Below are 21,231 nucleotides of genomic sequence, written 5' to 3'. Positions count from 1 at the left end.
TTTAATAAGAGAATTTTTCTACATAAGGACAAACAAGCTGAGTTATGAAACAAAGTTAGTAACAGGAATAATGCTGACTGTGCTCTCTTACATTCACTCTAACTGGGCTATCACCCCCTGTTAAAAAAAAATTACTACAACTGCTGAATGTTGTATTATGCTACAAGGACCTCAGAGTTTAACAACAGCAGAGTTTAATAAAAAGGTAGTAAAAATACCATTTATACAATAATATTTTGAAGATTAATGTTTGTAGAGTGCTTTGAACATGTAAAATGCTATTCATGCAAGTGCAAAGTACAAATGATCTCAACTATACATTGTATTTTAAATAAAAGGAAAATAATGGGGATTTTGTTATCCTGCATCCAGTCATACCCTCAAAAGACCCAGAATATGTCAAATCAATAAATCACAAACAACATCAAGTTTACCAAAATCACTTATATTTCATGCCACTGAAATTACCTCAGTAAACTGGAAGAAAACACTGTTACATCAAAACTGTATTTACAGTAAGTGCTGTGCCCTTTTTTGACAACATAGTAAAGACATCTAAAAATCAGCATTTTTAAATTTTAACATTTAATAATTTCATTTAATGTATCTGACAATAGGATAAGGCAGAAAAAATTATATTGTATCTAAAGGAGTTCCAGATAAACAAACATATAATGGCTAACATGCATAATTTAATTTTAGCTTAGAAAAGCTTTAGCCCAAGAAACCTCTAATTCCACAGACGCTTATTTTAGAATATAAAAGTTTTCTTTAATGGATATGATCCACTCAATATTCCTACAGGTTTTGACTTCAAATACAGTCATGTACAGAGACCACAAATAAAACAAATAATTTATAATGGTTCACCAAAAGGCTAGATCAGCTGGCACGATCCAGCTGCTTTGTGCTATTCCAGTGATACAAAACAGCCATCAACCTGGCTTAAGTTAAACCAGGTTTACAGCTGCTTTGCATCACAGGAGCAGCACAACGCAGCCGGAGCATACCAGTGAATCTGTCCTAATGTCAATAAAAGTAAATTGGCAAATACTATCTCTGTTGAGAACAGGACAAACTTGTGAAAGAGACTCCACTTAGAGCAGAACAAGCCTGCTGCCCTGTCTTCACACTCTCTGACTGACAGCTGTCCTTCCAAACTAAAGTTGCTAGAAAAGCCAGTCTTTCTCTGATGACATAATTAAGAACATTAACAAGAAAAAAATCAGTTGTGCTAAAACAATCACCATCAAAGACCACCTTCAAATCCTTCCTCAAAATTCTCCTTTGCACTGATGCCTACAAAGATCTTGGCAACAGCGAGGCTGCTGGAGTGCTGAGACTACTGTCTATCATGCTGACCAGTACTGTCTCATTCTTTCCTTGTACTTCCCTGTCTGTCTGTAGCCATCTGTTGTCTCTTATCTTATACATAGATTATAAGATCTTTGGGGGCAGGGACCATCTTTTGTTCTGTGTTTGTACAGTGCCTAACACAATGGGGTGCTGGTATATGACTAGGGCTCCTTGGCTCTGTGGCTGAGGTGGGCAAACTACGGCCCGCAGGCCACCTCTGGCCCATGGGACCATCCTGCCAGGCCCTTGAGCTTCCGGCCAGGGAAGTTAGCCCCCAGCCCCTTCCCCGTTGTCCCCCCCTCCCCCGCAGCCTCAGCTCACCATGCCGCTGCCAGTCCTGGTGCTCTGAGCAGCATGGTAAGCGAGCGGAGGGGTTGGAAAGAGGCAGGGGGTCCAGGGGACAGTCAGGGAACAGGGAGCAGGGGGCAGTTGGATGGGGCGAAGATTCTATGGGAGATGGTCAGGGGACCGGGAGCAGGGGGCGGTTGGCATGGGAATCCCGGGAGGGGGGGGGGGGGGCTGTCAGGGGACGGGGGTGTGGATAGGGGTCGGGGCAGTCAGGGGACAGGGAGCAGGGGGGTTGGATGGGGGTGGGGTCCTGGGGGGGCAGTTAGGGGCAGGGGGTCCTGAGAGGGGGAGGTCAAGGGACAAGGAGTAGGAGGGGTTGGATGAGTCAGGGATTCTGAGGGGGGCAGTCGGGGTGGGAAGTGGGAGGGGGTGGGGGCCAGGCTGTTTGGGGAGGCACAGCCTTCCCTATCCGGCCCTCCATACAGTTTCGGAACTCCGATGTGGCCCTCAGGCCAAAAAGTTTGCCCGCTCCTGCTCTATGGTAATACAAATAAATAAGAAATAATAATAATAAACTTGCAATGTTTCTCAGGAACAACAAAGGAGCATCTACCAGAGCAGAGCAGAATACGGGCCAACAAGCAACTGAGATTGCACTCTGGGGTTGTACTTCTGCAAGACTTACATAGAGTCTGGTAGAAGCTACAGCTGACATCTAAGTACTAATCAAGGGTGAAGGGCGCCATTCAAACACCTCAACTCTGCAACCAATTTCATTATTAGTTCCTCTATCACTGTAAAAAGGTATTTAAAAAGTGTAACGCTGGCAAGTTACCAAACTCTGAGCTCTCACAAGAATACATACAAGTCTAGACATCTGTGATTCAGATAAAGTTAGCATCCAAGAACTGGGGCAGAACACATTGTGAGGGTGGCGATGATACAAGTCAGAGGCTCTGGAGCAGATTTGATTAGTGAAACATGGTTCAAACACTGCAGCATTTACTGTGGATTGTGTGGAAAAAGAGAAAATGCAGGCAATGCATTGTTTCTACCATATATTCACCATTCAGCAAGACATGTAGGGCCCAATGACGGAATCAGATATGCAGTCTGTACCAAAGAGAGTCCAGAGAAAATTTTGTAAAGGTGACAGAGACAGCAAAAGCTCTAATGCTTAAGGTGGCAGGGAAGGGAGGGGAAAATATATCTTACCATGGGAAAAATGAGGCAAGGTCTGAGGATAAAAGCAGAGTGGCCTTGCAGGAAGCAGGTTAATTGCACTATGTAGCAAGAAGCTTCTATACAAGCCAAAAACAAAGAAAAAACAGTTATTTGTGGGATTAATTAGACCCTTACTTGTTACAGTAGTGAGGCTGTCCCTTCCAGAAATGAGCCAAGTAAAGTAAGAGCAGAACCACAAGTCCAAAAGCCAAGCTAGCTAAGGGGATGGAAGCAGAAAGCCAAATATGATGGTCAGAGAACTGTCTGACTCAGTGGGAATGTCACAAACCTCTATAATTAGGCTTGGAAGGATTCGATTTTTAACCAGTAAATGTCACTAAACGTCAATTTCACTGTACACACAAACCAGTGAAAAAATATTTCCATCGATGATAATCAAAAGGCAAAGTAAGAAAAATAGTGCTTGAGAACTTATTAGAGTTTGATTTAAGGATATTTGTCTATTTTGACATATGATGGTGACAAATTGTGTTTTAATCATTATATAGCATCAACTTTTTGAACCTCAATATCTACTGTCAATAAATTATTTGATTCCCCCCAATATCGGACTCCCTCATAATTTCCTGAAACTGTGAAAATTAACAGATAAACTTGAAAAAACAGGTTTCAAAGACATCTCACACAACAAGAGAAAATATAAATAAATATAAAAAACAAGCTTATAAATGAACATATTATCCATCAAAACTATAAAAAATATATAGAGAGAAATAGAATTCTGCTGAGCCTGTCCATACTGTTGTTTTAAACAGAAATCAGCATCGGTAGGTTGTTGAGATTTGAAGATACCTCCCTCTAGGCATCGGCTATTCAGACACTACAGGATGACACTAGGACAACAGTACAGTTGAGTGATTTACAGACACTAAGTAGTAAACAGATGAGCAAATTTTGCAGCACTAATCTTTTGTTTAATTTTTGTCCCGGGCTAACAAGGCTACAACAAACAATCAGGAAACTCCTACAACCCCTGGGGCCACATGGCAGGTTTTGAATGTGCAAAATCATTTGTTTGGTTGGTTTGGCTGTAAGACAAAGTGAGAGAAAGAAGAGGGTTTGGACTCAAGACTTTCAGCTGCTTAGGTTCAATTGGAAAATAACCTTTCCTCCTCAGAAAAATCTGACACTGGAAATATCATGAAAACAGATGCCTCTTTGTAGTATTTCTGAAGAGTCTTATTTACCATATCCACCACTGACCAGACATTTTGGTGGAGGTATTCATACCAGAGTATAACTTACAGCCTTATTTAGGTTAGATCCAGAACATCACTCAACACAATCACAGCAATGATTTAAAATAAATATATCTAAGAGGAGCTGCAGAAAAGGTGCATGAAAGAGCAAACAAGACAGGCATGGCCTTTGGGGAACAGTACAGCACAGCACAATGCAAAAGCAAATTGAGAAAGGAACAAAAGGGAGAGCTCACATTAAACCTGCTAGCAGTGGCTTTCAAATAAAAGCTGGATGCACTACAGCTTATGTGAGAGGAACATCTTTGATACAAATTAACTAATCAGTGATAAGGTGCATTATCTGTGTGCATCTGTTGAAAAAATATATTCACATCAGTTTAACAGAAATCTGCTTTTTCCCCTCTCCCCCCCTTTCTTTTTCTGAAACGAATGCAAGGTCAGCATTAAATACCTTTGAAGTGGTTGTCCCTGTACTCTCAAAAAGAAGTTAAAATGTGTGAGGTTTCAATCTCATTAGAAGAATCCCTTTTTACAAACTTTCCTTTTGTTCATATTTGCACTTACTTCAAAAAGACCCCAAGAGAGAGTTCCAGCCTATACATCACTTGTCCTGAAGAAAGCTCAGTTAACTATTTATAGATCCTGCCCTTTTGTACCAAACCAGATCAAGCGATTTATTCAGTGCATGACTGCAGGAGAGAAACTCATTTGCTCTAAGTGTCATCAAGGCAGCCTTTTACCTGCTATGAATGAGACCAGAAGATTTTGAATTGCTGGGCTCTGACTTCAAATGCACATTTCTCTGTTGTATGGAGTACCATGATTTCTTTCAGATTTTCAAAGCATTTTAGCACATTTATAGAGTGGACAGCCTATAACTACAAAATAATTTTCCTCCCCAATAACTCAAACACACACACAGTCAGCTCCATATTAGATTTCTTTTCTGTACAGTGGCAGATTCATGTAAATTGTCAGTAGAGGCTTGGTACATCTCACTGGAAATGGCAGCATGCCAGTCTAGGAGGTAATGGGGAAAGACTGTAATAAATATCAACTCTTCAGCTCAGTGGCAATGGAATAAAAAACAAAACAAAAGGAGAGAAAAGTGATGGCATTTATCACTCTGATCAGCAAGACCCTACTTTTGGCATTTACTAGGGTAAAAGTCCTCTTAGAAAAGCCTAACAGACACACTTTATCCTCCAAATGAATTTTACCATAGCAAATGCTTTGTTGTTCGGCAGCTTCAGATTTTCTTGTAGAGTCATTACTGAGAACAAATTAGTTGTTGAGAAATTGATGTTTATCAGGATAATCTTTTGTAACAGCCTTTGTGCCTTTAGCCTGATCACGTACAGTGGGTTTGGGAAGCATGGTTCATGCTTTCATAGGATCATTACAGAACAGAAAGAGAGAGCCTGATTCTCTTCCCTGCTCCATCCCGTTTGCACCACCCCGGCAGCACAAAGAGCACAGAAACTACTCAGCACTGTCCTGCTGGGGTTTGTCCTAGCATGGAGTCCCCAGAGTATAGAACTGGTGAGGCTAGCTCGTACGCCACTCCCTTCAGGCTATGATTAGGGGTGTGGCCAAAGTGCACCATTTTCTGTCTTTCCTCAGCTTGTGGATAGTGCATTGGGAATAGTCACCAAGTAACAGTTTAGAGCAGAGCCTCAGCTTCACTAAATGAAATTAGGGAGAGGTCTCAGGTAGGGCCAGCCGGAAAATGGCAGAATAGTTCAGACACTCCCCCGTCTTTGCTGGAGATTGAGAGCCAAAAGTCATGTCTATGTATTGCAAGCGCTAAGCAAGTCTGATCTTTAACTGCCTTTCAGTTGCAAAGGTTCCATTCGTTCACCTCAAAGGCAGACCATGATCCCAAGTCTTTTCCCACTTAACTGTGGAAATCTGAAAAGAATAGGTAATGGCCTTATTGTACAGCTGTGTTACCATGAGTATAAGATAGATTTAAACTGCTTCCATTTTAGACAACAATCAGATTTTAGAAAAGAAATGAATTTTTAAAAATAATTTGTTTAGTAGCAACCTTCACTAAACCTTATGGTAAGCTTCACAATAAGAAATGATGGACAGGCCAAAAACAAATAATTTTTAATATAGAGACAATATCCCTAACAATTAGCTCATAGGCTGAGCACCAAGAATTCCTGAATTCCTATTCTGGCTCTTTTATAGGCGACTCTTGTGCCTTTAATTTTTGGTGTCTTATTTACGGGAGGTCAACTTTAGACATCTGGTCGTTACAGGTAACACTGCATGGATACATACTGGGAGAGAGGATATGTGAGAAATTAAAAAAAGTTCTCTCTTTCTCACACACACACACCCCCCCCTACTTCGTGGGAAAAAATATCTTGATTTATTCGGAAATGGCCTTCTTTTTAAGATGAGAATTATGTACTTGATGGGCTTCTGTGTGTGGTCTAAGCTAAATACTGTGCTACAACAAACTGCTGAGCACTGACAACAGTCAACCAATTGAACAGAAATGCTTTATTCCATACATCATCTAGAACTTGGTGCATAGATCCAATGAGATCAGCAGACTTCAAAATAGCTAATGAGAAAGAAAAGTGTTCTTTGCTATACTTGAAAGTTGTATCCAACACAAGACACTATATAGCTGTGGTTCACAACGAGGGGAACCATGAGCAGGGTTCAGGGGGTCAGTCAAATAGGGCCAGCATTAGACTCGCTGAGGCCCAGGGCAGAAAGCCAAAGCTCCACCGCGTGGGGCTGAAGCCCGGGTCTCTGAGTCCTGCCACCTGGGGCTGAAGCCAAAGCCTGAGCAACTTAGCTTCACGGGGGGGCCCTTTGGCGTGGGGCCTGGGGCAATTGCCCTGCTTGCTACCCCGTAATGCCAGCCCTGGGTTTTATATGCAGAAAACCAGTTGTTGTGGCACAGGTGGGCTGTAGAGTTTTTATAGCATGTTGCGGGAGAGGGGCCTCAGAAAGGAAAAGGTTGAGAACCCCTGCTATACATCATCTAGGTGGTCATATTGGACACAATCGGCCACTAGTTCCAATGATTTTTCCCCTTACACTGCACTGGCAGCAATGCTATTTCTCATTAAATTAGTAAATTATAAAGAAAAGGACTGACCGAACGATACGTTTGATTTGAACATTTTGTATTGACAAAAGCTAGGTTTACTGGGTCCTTGGGTGCTGATTTCATTTAGTAGTTCCAATCCTACTGATCTCAGTTGTCATAACAGGACACACGGCTGCAGTAGTCCCTAAAGGTAGGTCTAGACTGCAGCTGGGGCCAGACTCCCAATCCAGGTAGACAAACTCATGCTAGTGAGTTTGCGCTAAAAATAGCGGTGTGGACATTGTAGTCTTGGCTGAGACTCAGGCTAGGCACCTGAGCTCAGACCCAGGGGCTTGGGTGAGCTTGAGCTGCAGCATCCACACCGTTATTGTTAGCAAGCTAGCTCGAGTCCTGCTAGCACAAGTTCATCTGTCTGAGCTGGGAAGATCATTCCCAGCTGCAGTGTAGAAGTACCCTAGGACAGACAGCAGCTTACGTTGATCTAATTACGTCAGTGTCTACACTACAGCCTTGCACCAGCCGATGTAAATGTCTCCACGAGAGGCATAGGGCTTATGTCAGTATAGTTAGGGCGATGCAGTGTCTGTGTAGACACTGTGTTACTTACATCAGCTAGTGGCTGTCACTCTTGTCAGTTTCACAGCTCTGCGCTGGAGCTGTGAAATTGACAAGAAAGGCTGGTAAGGTCCCTGCTGTGAACCCCACACACAGCTAACAGCCATGGCTGTCACCCCTAGGGTGGTTGTGGAGCTCCAGCTGTGAGCCCAGCTACTGTCTGGGCTCCGGGCTCCCCACTGGGAGCACGAGTGCTGCCCAGGCGCGGGATGCACAATTTTGTGCCCAGAGCCGGGGCGGATGCCAGGATCCCAGTAGGGAGCCCCCTGGGCTGGGCTCTCAGCAGTGAGCGGACCTGACAGCCCAGGAGGCAGTTGGGCTCCCAACAGGGAGCTCTGGGCTCTCAGCCCCCAACATTGCCCCTCTTAAGTCGGTGGGAGCACTCCTGGTGAGGATGTGCACCACCAACAGGATAGTGTGTACATGAAAAAATCCCAGTAAATACTGTGGTAACTGTAAGTCAGCCTAACATAGGTCGATAATTTTGTAGTGTAGACATGCCCTCAGTTATCACCTACCATCCCAAGACTGAATTGGAGCTGGACCCTGGGTTTCAAGACAACTGTTGAATTACAGAATCATAGAACCATAGGGTTAGAAGGCAGTGCAAGCGTCATCTAGTCTAACCCCCTCCCAAGATGCAGGATTTGTTGTATCTAAACCACTCAAGACAGGTGGCTATATCCAGCCTCTTTTTGAAAATCACCAGTGAAGGAGATTCCATGACTTCCCTAGGTATTTTGTTCCATTGTCCTACTGTGCTTACGTTAGGATGCTTTTCCTGACATTTAATCTAAATCTGCTGTGCTGTAGCTAGGAAACACATTATATAATTAAAGCAAGTTCTTTCTTAACTCCCTCCTAATATGCCATTGGCCACTTCAGATCTCACTTATGCCCCTCATCCAAAAAAACACAATGAACACATCTGTACTCCATATTAACCCACCTGGTTAAAAACACCTTTTTACCAGCTGTGCCAGTTATCAGAGTGAAGTGGCCCTTGGAGGTCTTTTCTTTTCTTCCAGATGTAAAACGCAACTAGCTCAATCTTTAAAATTTAGGGAAGAAAAGAGACTAGATGAAGGACAATGTAATCAGGAGGCTCTTTATTTTAGCTTTTTATGAGCATGCTAACTTTTAAAACATGAGCTCATACTCTATTTTATTATAGGTATTTTATTATTATTATTATAGGTATTTTAACTGCAGGTCTGCAAAGAGCAACAGTAAGTGAGATGACAACATCTACATTACACCATACTTTTGGTAGTGTGAACTTTACTCCCGTGCGCGCACACACAAAATTCACAGCTGTTTCTCTCCTGAGCACTCTTGGCTTGAAACAAATACAAAATTTCTCACCAAATGAGCCAACATGACCTTTAGAAAGTAGAGACTGTGAAAGCGTTCAGAGTAATAGTAAGGTTATTCTCACTGTACAAACAGCCTGAGCTGGGCTTTAAAATAAAGACAGGCAAGAGGAGGAGAATGTCAATGACTCTAGAGGCTTCAACGATAGATAGAGGTGAGAAGAATTCAGCCACATAAGATAGTTCGGCCTAATGTATAGGAGTTAAGGGCAGGAGGAAAAGCTAACGCAACAAGGAGACGTAAGGATTGGGGGAAACTATAGGTGCCATTCTCACAAAAGGAATACAGATTAAAAAGTTTGGAAATGGCTCCAGTTTTGAAACAAGATGGATACCACAGGAGATGACTCATTATGTGGAAACAAACAATACATGTTTACATTTATTCCTGTTTATTTGAGCATATAATGGCTTTGCATTGTTTACCACGAACTCATTGACAGAAGCAGAGATGTCTTGTGCAAATAAATGCTGTATGAATTCTGTGTATATTGGTATTCTCAATAAGTTTAATTAGGTGCCACTGACTTTTTACCAGGGTTAATTTCAAATTTGCCATGTTAAATGTATCAGCTAAAAACAAATCAACAGTATTTTTTTTTAATTCTTTCCCACATGAATTAATTCTAGCCATTTTTATGCATTTAGCTGAACACATTTAATTGCATTTTTAGTACATGTAAAGCTAATATGGAAAAGTTTCCACAAGTTGTTTGGAACATTCAGTTTTCCGATCTACGCAAATGTAGGGGAAAAAGTAAAGTTCACACCCTGAAATACTTTGGCATTAGAGGCTGATTACCTACATCCTTTGAAGTTATTTTTGTTTAATTCTGTCACCAGACAAACCTCATGATACGACTGCAATACTGTAACTACAAACTGAAGTCAGCACCTGCTAAACAATCTCTTTATTTTATCACCTATAAATATTCAAAACTTTTTGAAAATCAAAGATACATGTCTTTATAATGGTTGTGAACAACAATGGAATGAGTCTTACAGTTCACTAAATAAAACATGCATTCCATAAAATGAAGTCAGAAAGACATGTTTACTGCAACAATTAGGAATTCTGGAGGCATCCTCCAGAATTAAAGAAAAGACCATCAAATTTGTAGAGGATGCAGTACAACAACATACGCTACATCTAAGTCACCAAAATCTAAGGTAGGAACACACCACAAATATTATCCTAGCCTGTTTAAATAACATAAAACTGTGTAGGTCTCTCAAATACAAATGCATTCATTTTTTATTGTTTCTATTGCAATGAAAACAGAAGTTTATTTTCTAAATACTTACACAGAGCTACCTTAGACCTGTCTCTAAATAATGCTGGTTTGCTTTGGGATCTCTCAGTAACACCATTATCATTACTTATATTTGAGTGGTTAAAACATAAGTTCTCTTGTTGTGCACTTTTTTAAAACTAAAAAGAAATAACCAATAACCCCTTCTACTCTAGAATCAAGACTGGTTTTAGATTTTCCACAGGAGTCACAAGATTCCAGTAAAAAGATTCCAATGATGGGAAAATAATGGAAACAAACTATGGATACTAATACTTTTACTTTTAAACCCCTCTCAGTCCCCAGAGATATTAACATTTTTTGTACTTTCTCCTAACACTTCATTTAAGCACAAAGGCACAAATCCTGAGCCAATGCCCAGCCCACGTAACCCAGCTGAGTTTTGGCCAACTGTGCAGGGGAGAAGCCATGTCACCTAGGAGGCAGAGAGCCAACAGAGTCACTCCACAAAGACTACTCTAGCCTATAGGGCTGAAATCGTAGCCACAGCCCATATGGAGATTCCTAAGAAGAAGGGTCAAAGACTGGTGGATCTGCATAGTAGTGGGTCCTCTGGCCTCTCCCCCTTGGAGCTGTGAGCCTCTTTTGAGCAGAGCTCTACACAAGGGATGCTCAACCCCCCAAAAACCTCCCCAAATCTTCTTCCCATTTGCACAACAGATCCCCACCATCTCCACTTACAGGGACCCACCACAGATAAAGAGGCAGTATTTGCCCTAAAATGACTTTCTATAAGGGAAACAAAACAAAACAAGTGCACTGTCTCCCTTTTCGAAAATGGTGATGATGTTACTATTATGTAAGTAAGCAGGGATTTCTTCGGTGCTCAAGATTTTGAGAAACAGCAAGTGAAGCTTGTTAGTCAATGTTTCTCCCCCCACTTGCAGTACTTCAGCTGGTATGCCATCATCAGGGCCTGGTGCTTTATTGTACTTCATTTGTTTAACTGCTTTGCAGACCTCCTCAGGTGCTAGTGGGTTGGCAAGAGTTTCCCAAATTGGGTGCTGAGGGATAGAGTTGATGGTGTCAAATCACAGTTGATTCTCTATTTAGAAGCTTTTGGTAGCATTCCTTCCAGCGATCTTTGATGGATTCATTATCTTTCAGAAGTGTAATACCATCTTCGAATTTCAGAGGTGTGAGGCCACATGAGCTTGGTCCATAGAGGGTCTTTGTCTCACAAAATAAGCTCCACACATCATGTCTGTCAGCGAACGTTTGGATTTCTTTCGCTTTGTTTTCCCACCATTCGTTTTTTATTTCTCTGATCCTCCTTTGAACTTCAGCTTTGAGATGATGGAAAGAGCTCTGCTTCTAACTAGATACTGATTGGTTTTCCCAATCGCAGAAAGCTTTTCTCCTCTGGTCCAAAAGGGCTGTAATCTCAATAATGTTGTTGTCAAGCCAGTCTTGATGGTGGTGGGTAGCAAGGCCAATGGATTCCTCACAAACCTCCTGGATGGTCTGTTTTAGGGCTTCCCAGTCTTCTTCGACACTTATGTTGTTATTTCCATATGGCCAGTTTTTCACTGAGGAGTGTTTGGAAGTTCTCTTGGTACACTGAGGATTGAAGTCTTTGGATGTTGTATTGCCATCTGTGTGATTTGGATTGCTTTCTATGTTTCGGTGCAATCCTGATGGACATGACTGACCGCACCAGGCGCTGGCCAGTCCAGCAATCAACAGTTCCTCTCATGGCATGGGTGATTTGGACATCTCTTAGATCCTGTGTTCTTATAATGACATAGTCTAGGACTATGACTTATGAGGAGAGGCTAGGGGAACTGAGCTTAGTCAGTCTGCAGAAGAGTGAAGGGTGATTGATAGCAGCCTGCAACTACCTGAAGGGGATGGAGCTAGACTTTTCTCAGTGGTGGCTGATGACAGAACAAGGAGCAATGGTCTCAAGTTGCAGTGGGGGAGGTCTAGGTTGGATATTAGGAAAAACTATTTCACTAGGAGGGTGGTGAAACACTGGAATGGGTTACCTAGGGAAGTGGTGGAATCTCCATCCTTAGAGGTTTCTAAGGCCCAGCTTGATAAAGCCCTGGCTGGGATGATTTATTTGGGTTGGTCCTGCTTTGAGCAGGGGGTTAGACTAGATGACCTCCTGAGGTCTCTTCCAACCCTAATCTTCTATGATTCTATGGAGGTGCCACTGTTTTGAAAGAGAGTGTTGCCAAATTGTTTTGTACTTGTTGCTTTGTCTGAAGATTGTATTTGTGATCACATTAAATATTAGGTACTATACAGTATATGTAACCAAATATTTCAAAAATAATTAGAGAGCAACGTGACTACATGAGGGGCTGCTCAGAGACATAAGGTTAGCAATAAACTGTACCTACAATGGTAAGGTAGTGATGCAAACCACTAGAGGAAAATAAATAGATAGATATGTAAGTGAAGCAAAAACAGTCCAGAAAATTATGATAACCCAAAAGGCTTTTACAAATATATCAGTGGGAAAAATAATATAGTACTGAAGAAGAAGAAGGGACAGTAATAAAGGGAGGGTGGGGGAGAAGGGGTGCATGTGAAACTAATAACTAAAGAGACACAGATAGTAGTACTACTTTTGAACTTCTCTTAAAAAAAATCTTCCTTTCACAAGACAAAGAGATTAGAAAAATGGGCAGAAAATCAATAAAAGTCAGCAAAACAGAAATCAGTTTGAAATTCAATACAGCAGCCAAAAAGGCCAATATAATGTCAGGCTGTATATGAAATAGCATCACATCACTGAACAGGGAAGCAACAGTCCCTCTCTACATACCAATCCAGCAAATCACTAATGTCAATGGGTCTGCACTCATGGGTTTAAATTTAAAACATGTTAGAAGCAGAGGAATCAAGACCTATAAAGCCTTGGAGCAACTGAGTCTGCGAACTGCATTCAGTTCTGGGCTGCACATTACTGGAAACAAATGACAAACTGAAGACAGTGCAGAGAAGAGCACCAGAAATGATCAGGGACTGGTTGCACTGATTTATGAAGAACATTTTTAAAAGTTAACTGGGGTCTACATTAAAGGGTCATAATTTATCGACAGTAATCATAAAGGGATACTTGAAATCCCAGACTGGCTATTCTTAGTATAGAGAAAAACTAAATCTTTGATACCACTGCGTAGTAACTATTAGACAATCACAGAGTTCAACTAACAAATTGTTTGAGGAACAGGGAAAGAAATCACCAACAATCTACTAAGGCTTTTAGAGGAATTATTTTTGGAACTACAACTAGGAATAATGAAATGAAATTAAGAAAAAGGAAATTTAGGCTATCATGAAAAACTTCTTGACCTGTGTACAAATAGCTTCTCTTATGAATGAGTGCCACTCTCTATCCCTAGGTGGAGATATTGATTGGACCAGCAGTGCAATAGATGGCCCATAAAGAAAAAATAAGAGAGAGACAGACAGATAGAATGCATGCCTGAAAATGCAGGGCTAGAGTAAAAGGGGACTGGGCTTTCACTGTTGGACCCTCTAGGAGAACGGGAGATCTGAACTGTTCACAGACAGCTGTTATCCTCTACTTCCCTCATGGGCAGGAGAGGGTAAGAGAGAGAGTGTTCAGAAGTGAGCTGAGTGCTAAGGGTAGGCTAAGGAGGGTACACCCTGAGTTACAGGTTACATGGCAGGTAGCCCTGGATCCTGCAGTGGACCTAGTTAAATGTATGGTATATAGGAGACCCAGGGGGAGGTGGCATATTGCACCCCTCCCCACTGTTAATAAAGTAGCATCTGCGCCAAATCCCTGTATATCATTGGTTCCCAAACTTTTTGGCATCTCGCCCCCTTTTTAATTTTTGAGAAACCCTCATGCCCCCCACCTCTCCTTTACCATCATCCAACCCCCCTTTAACTAATTCAATTCGTAATTTAAAATTAAAAATAAACACAAAAACTTGGTATAAATATTTTATTTAAAATTAAAATTAAGTACAAATAGTTTTTCTTGGCACAAAAATTTAATAAAAATGTAATTTAAAATAAGAAATAGCACAAACAAAACAAATTTCAAGTGAAGGATGCATTTTCTTCTTGAGTTGGGAAATCCTAGGTTTGAAAGATGAAAGTGTGCAACGCAAATTGTTTTCAACATCCAGCCGATTCCTTTGTTTTGTTTTTATTATGACTAAACTTGAAAAGCTTTTTTCACAGAGGTATGTCGACGAAAACAGAAGAATAATACGTAGCGCTTCTTCTCCAACTTTTGGGTAAATTGGGAAATATTTTATCCAAAATTCCTCCGGGTTTAAGTTTTTGAAAATATCCTTCACACTTGAATCGTATTTCATTTTGGGTGCTTGTCTTGCAATACTTCTGGCAAAATCGACATCAACATTGAACGGATTACGTGCTAATTTATGAATGGGGTTGCCAGAAAATTTTATGAATAGTTATTATGTATATAGAATATGTATAATTTATTTTCTGTTGGTCTATTACAGGGGTGGGCAAACTTTTTGGCCCCCCCAGGACTCCCATGCCTACCCAACCCCCCCGGCTCCCTGTCTCCTGACCACCCCCCCAGAACCTCCGCCCCATCCAACCACTCCCTGTTCCCTGCTGCCGCCCGGGACCTCCTGCCCCTTATCCAACCGCCCCTCCCCCTGCTCCCCACCCCCTTACCAGGCCTCTCAGAGCAGCAGGACTGGCTTACTGGAAAGCCTGGGAGGTGGGCGGGTGCAAACCAAGCTGCCCGCACAGCGGCATAACTACAGGGGAGGGACCGGGGGCTAGTCTCCCCAACCAGGAGCTCAAGGGCTGGGCAGGACAGTCCTGTGGGCCATAGTTCGCCCACTTCTGGGCTATTAAATAAATAAATAAAAACCGTTTACGCTGATAATTTTTTTCATTATGAAAATTTCACAGCCTCGCACCCCCCTTGGAATTTCTTCACACCCTCCCCAGTTTGGAAACCAATGTCCTAGAGGAATACAGTACTATTAACATATGGTGGGAGCACATTCAATTCTTAACTCCCCATCCCCTCTGAATGGGTTGCTCCCATCAAAGCAGGCAGATTCTGGCAATCCGGCTTTCCCTAGAGTAGCCTGGAAACAAGCCTGGCAGATTTGAATGTGAGAGTTCTCATATTGTAAAATGTAATTTTTCTGCCAGATCTGAATACATGTAGCATGAAAGCAGAATTTTTCACTTGTTTAATGACAGTTTGTTTTGCCAGATCGTCACTGGTCCCCAATGCAGCGATCCAAGGAAATATGGTTCTTGATCCCCCGGTGTGGCCTTCCAAGGTGTAAGCACTGAGCAGGTTTTGCAGGGCTGCTGCTCCCACCTATAAGCAAGTGGACTGAGCCTAAACACTGATGAAATGGGGATGGAGAATAAGCTGCACCCTATAAAGAACTGCATAAATTACTTCTCCACTGAAGCAAGGGGAACCAGGGAAAGAAACAATTCCTGAGAGTCTCAAATCCTTCCAAGGGCTCCTACTAGGATGGCGTACCTTTGTGCCACCTCTTATTCAGGGGTTTGGTGCAAAGACTCAATCTAGCTCTAACTGATCAATAACAATGTTTAGTACTTTTTGGAAACGAAGACACTATTTTGCCTAATAGCAGCTCTGGTTTATCCTGTATCGCGGCAACTTCCCACTTACTAAAACAAATACTAAATATTGTAAATTGTAGCAACACGATTGCTATTTCTGTAAAAACACCTTTAAACAGACTAGTTAACCTAACATTCCACATACAAACGGGCAGAAGTCAAATGGAGCTATGCCTATTTACACCAACGGAGGATCTGGCCCCATATTTTTAAAATAAAATAGTTACCACTAACTATTTAATGCTGAATGACGCTTTCTTGATATTTTAACTTCTGACAGAGCTAAATAGGCTTTTATGAGTGTCACAGTGAAGGTGGTACATTTTACTTACTAAGAGAGCTATTAGGAAGCTACTCCAGGGAAAATGAATGATAGCACAAATCGTGGACAAGCCCTGGCTTTCATATGGCCATTAAATACACGTCATTTCAACTTGATGCCACTACTTGCCCTCCTGTAACAATTATTCTCAATGTCTTTTCATCTGTCCCACAAAAAAATGATTGCTTCTGCTTTATTTAATCCTCCACTTACATCTACTCTATTGTTTGCCTCTTTCCCTTTCATCTTCTCCACATTAATTCCCCACATTGCTTTTGATCTAGTTTTTTGTTTCCTTTTTACCCTACAGATTCTTCCTAATGAAGAATTTGCAGCCATAGTGTTGCAGCTAATGTGCAGGGTGGTATTTTATTGATTTTCTACCACCCTACACCTATTTGTTCTGTATAATAAATAACATTACACAATAACCACTGTACTCGTTGTCTATGGCTACATCTTGAAAATGACCACTAAGTCAAAAAGATAGCTTCAATTTTGTAGGTAAATATTCATGCTTAATTAAAATTTAAAACAGCACATGCAAACAGCAGGGAAAAACAAACATTTCTTCTCTACCATCCAGAGAATTTTTCTTTGGCATAGTGACACTGACTGGCAAGCCAAGTTAACAGAATAATTTGCAATTTTCACTGCTGCTAAGTAAGAAATAGGAATCCTCTCTGGGAACTTATCTATATTGTTGTAATAAATGTCCATAGAAGCAAACTAAAAACTAAATTATTTATTTCCATGCAGAAAGTATGATATCGGTGGAACTGGAGAGGCTGATCCTTGTGGCTATAATCCTACAGTTACAACCCTTGGCATTTGACTCTACTGGAACAGCACTGGAACGTTTGTTAAGAATGCCACTTTTCAGGTTTAAATAATTTCATATTATAAAGTTTTATACCCCTGCTGTTAATGCATTTGATCTTTATTTTAAACAACTTTAAAACTTACTCAAGCACATGCTAATACATATAAGAAAGGGATATTGCAGGTTTTAAGTAGGTATTGTGACAAAGTTCCTCCTCTGCCTTGGTGGTCCTGCGCTTATTGGATGATTTTCTCGCCTCAGAGGTTCATGGCAGCCCTCAGTTTGGCCACTTTCATAGCTCAAATCTGCCTTTCACGCAGATAACCTCATCACTGGCCAGCATGGGGAAAGGAAGAAGAACAATCCCCGCAGTCTCTGCTGATCCACCTAGTGGATCGGGGACAGGCCACAGACCTTCTCCTCTAGTGGAACCCACAGTCCAGTTCAACTCCTCCGATATCAAGTAGGGAGTTGGGGGGATGGAGGGATCAGGGGAACCCGGGCTCACCCTCTACTCCGGGTTCCAGCCCAGGACCCTGCAGATTGCAGCTGTCTACAATGGCTCCTGTAACAGCTGCGTGACAGCTACAACTCCCTGGGCTACTTCCCCATGGCCTCCTCCCAACACCTTCTTTATTCTCACCACAGTACCTTCCTCCCGATGTCTGATAATGCTTGTATTTCTCAGTCTTCCAGTAGTATGCCTTCTCACTCACAGCTTCTTGTACCTCTTGCTCCCAGCTCCTCGCACGCACACCACAAATTGAAGTGAGCTCCTTTTTAAACCTAGGTGCCCTGATTAGCCTGCCTTAATTGATTCTAGCAGCTTCTTAATTGGCTGCAGGTGTTCTAATCAGCCTGTCTGTCTTGTTTCCAGAAAGTTCCTGATTGTTCTGGAACCTTCCCTGTTACCTTACCCAGGGGAAAGGGACCTACTTAAACTGGGGCTAATATATCTGCCTTCTATTACTCTCCTGTAGCCATCTGCCCCAACCCTGTCACAGTATCCTAAACAATATTAAGTATACCATTATTTGAAATAGTAGAGGAAGCTAGTTTTTGCCAAAAGCATTGAATAACTGTGCACACCCATCCTGAATTATTCTTCAGTTTTTATGTTAAAGAAGAGAGAAAAAAACCTTACAAACCTATTCCCTTGGAAAATATAGTTTTACTTACTATACAAGTTTTTAACCCAAGTTAAAACACATATTTAAAAATCTATAGCCCACACTTTGTCATCTTACAAGAATAAATAATATTCAGTACATATCTATCTTTCTGAATGACATTCGGACTGTGAGGCCTAAGGTAGCTGGATGCACAGGTTTAAATCATTCCATTTAAAACTACAGCCTTGTAACTCTTGTTATTTTCTGTTAGGTGCTGTAGGGGAATTTACCAGGGACTAAAGAACATACAGACATATCTACTATATGCATGAGCTTTACAAACACTTGTTTCACTTTTTAAAAAAAGTTTCCTTTCATTACTAGTGCTAGCAGTATTTCCTATGGTAAGTGCACTATCTTTCAAACAGAAGAACCTTTATGAATACCCACGGCAGTGAAATACCTGTACCTATAAATTCCTGTACCTATAAATGCAGATTCTTATATGGCTCTTAATTTGTACTTCCAAAACTCACATAAAAAAGGAAATATTTTAAAAACTACATAATTTGCAAGAATAATCTACTCTCTATACATATTAGCAACTACATATAATAATTTCACCACAAACAGATAGAAATCTGTTGTATACTTGTGAACCAGTTCCTATAAAAATATGCTTTGATGTAACTGTGGCTTCAAATTAACATTTTATTTCCTCTAAGACTTCATAAATGATTACATTGACTACAGAACAATTACTGACACAAAATACAGTTTTAAAATGCCTCACTTGTCTTTCACATACAAAATTATGTAAAGTAACATTAAAATGGACATTCACAGTTCATTCAGACACCTAATTCTTTTTGCGTTTGCATTGCAGAATAAGTGACATCATCACACACTGCAGGTAAAACTAGATAAATTGAGGGAAATAGGCCAAAAAAAAAAAAACGTTAATTTGTATTACAATCTTAAAATCCATACACTCTTCCCAGAAAACTGTAAAATATTCTATTAGAAAAAATCCAGATTATAGGTCCCAGGTTCTGTATTTCTCTTTGCCTGTTTGTTGTTGCTAGGGACATCTGCATGTAAACAGGACCTTTCCTCTACATGTTCTGGAGATTATTATGATGTCATAAACAGGATTATGACTTCAGATGGAAAAAAGGCAGTAGGAGAAGTTTATTTTCTAAAAACTATAAAGCTGTTTTCATGCAAACATCCTCGGTAAATAAAAAACAGGAAACAGAACTTCAGTAAATATGGAACAGCAAGAGTTGTTTCAATACAGAATGTTTTCCTAAAAAGTTTTCTCTGAGAAGTAAGCATGTCTAATATTATTATTTGTTATTTGTATTGTAGTAGTGCCCAATGTAATGACCAGGACATGGGGGTCATGCCTAATGGTTAGAGCCAGGTGCCTAGCCAAAGGTCAGAGTCGGAGAGACAGCATCAGGGGTGAGGCATCAGAGCAGGGAGCTGGAGTGAAGCAGGAAAACAAACTGGGGGAACAGATGTGGGGTCTGGGATAAGGAGGACAGGAACTAGGAGCAGGTGGGAATACAGGCAGCAGAAGTCAAGTAAACAGGAGGGGTCCATAGAAGCAGCCAGCCAGGGAATCCTCTGTTGCTGGAACAACTTTGTGTGCCTCTTCCTTGTTTAAACAGAGTTCCTCACAGTCAGCCATGGTGCCGGATGTTTCCTCCAATCAGGGGAAGGGCCCTCTGCAAGCTAGCACTTCACTGGTTCCCTTCTCTTTTTTTTTCAAAATTCTCTGGGTTTTTTTGAGGCATATCCTAATATTACACCTCACATCTAATTTGTGCGATTTTTTCTTCCTCTTATATTTTGCCTCTTGGCAAAAGAAGGCAGAACTATTTCATACAAATGATAAAAATCTGAGCGTAGTTTTGGAATGAAGGCATGATCACAGTTTGCTGAAATACTGCATCTTTGTAGTTTGGTTTATCTGTTAATAAAGATTCTAACTCCAAAATGCTCCTTGTTGACATAATTGCTATTTGTTTAGCAACTTTAAATTTTAGAACATATCATAAGACTGAATGAGGAGGCTCAGACAGATGGAAAACTGACATTTGAAGAACTTTATTTAGATTCCACAATGGGCAACTGTTAATATAACTCTTATTTAGGAGGGAACATTGCAATATGGGGCTCTGCCAAAATGAATCCTAGTTTAATGTTTGCTAGGTATAGCAATCGTGACCTCCTCTTTTAGGAAACGGGCTGAATCTATTGAAAAATCTATAATTTAAACAATTCTAGTATGTGCTGGCTTTTTGCCTACATTGTCTTGATCCCATGTCTTTACACCAAAGTCTGCTTCTGAGTCATATTCTAACAACACGGGCCCTGTTTACTGAGTTCTTCTTGGAGGACATCATGGTTTCAGTCACTCTATAAAAGAAACCTACGTTATACTTAGTTGCCTCATCTCAAGAGCCATACAGACAGACACACCTAGGAGACTCAGATGTAGAACTGAATCTTGTGTTAGGAGTTTCTTGCTGGAGGCAGAGGAAGTGAAAACTTTACCTCAAGTTTAGGAAACTACAGAACTAAAGTCTTCCTGGCCATTCAGGAGCAATTGGAATTACTAGAACTTTGCCTCACGCTTCTGAACTGTTATTTAAACTAGTCCAATGGGTAAGGAAGTAGAAAGTAGTACCTTTTTCATTTCTGTGTTGTGATTTTTTCAGGTAGCAAGTACTATAACAGCTTGATTTGCACTGGTGCTGAGTATCACAATACCACTTCAAATAAATGAGAACTGCTGGTGCCCAGCAGCACTGGAATCAGGCACCAGGGATTCAATGCTCAAAAAGAGATAGAAATCAATGGAAGTTAGGAGCCTAATTCCTTTTAAGCATTTAGCCCCAAGGCTATAATC

At 41.0% G+C, this 21,231-nt stretch overlaps 1 protein-coding gene across 6 annotated transcripts in view; it reads right to left on the bottom strand.

The window, feature by feature from the left end:
• Window positions 1-21,231, bottom strand: part of PCCA (propionyl-CoA carboxylase subunit alpha) — a 387,356-nt gene that overhangs the window by 90,150 nt on the left and 275,975 nt on the right. The window lies entirely within an intron of this gene.

This window comes from Eretmochelys imbricata, chromosome 1 (genome assembly GCF_965152235.1).
Source record: "Eretmochelys imbricata isolate rEreImb1 chromosome 1, rEreImb1.hap1, whole genome shotgun sequence".
NCBI classification, from domain to species: Eukaryota; Metazoa; Chordata; order Testudines; family Cheloniidae; genus Eretmochelys; species Eretmochelys imbricata.
The sequence above is the reverse complement of the archived record's forward strand: the minus strand, read 5'-3'. Positions and strand labels throughout refer to the sequence as shown.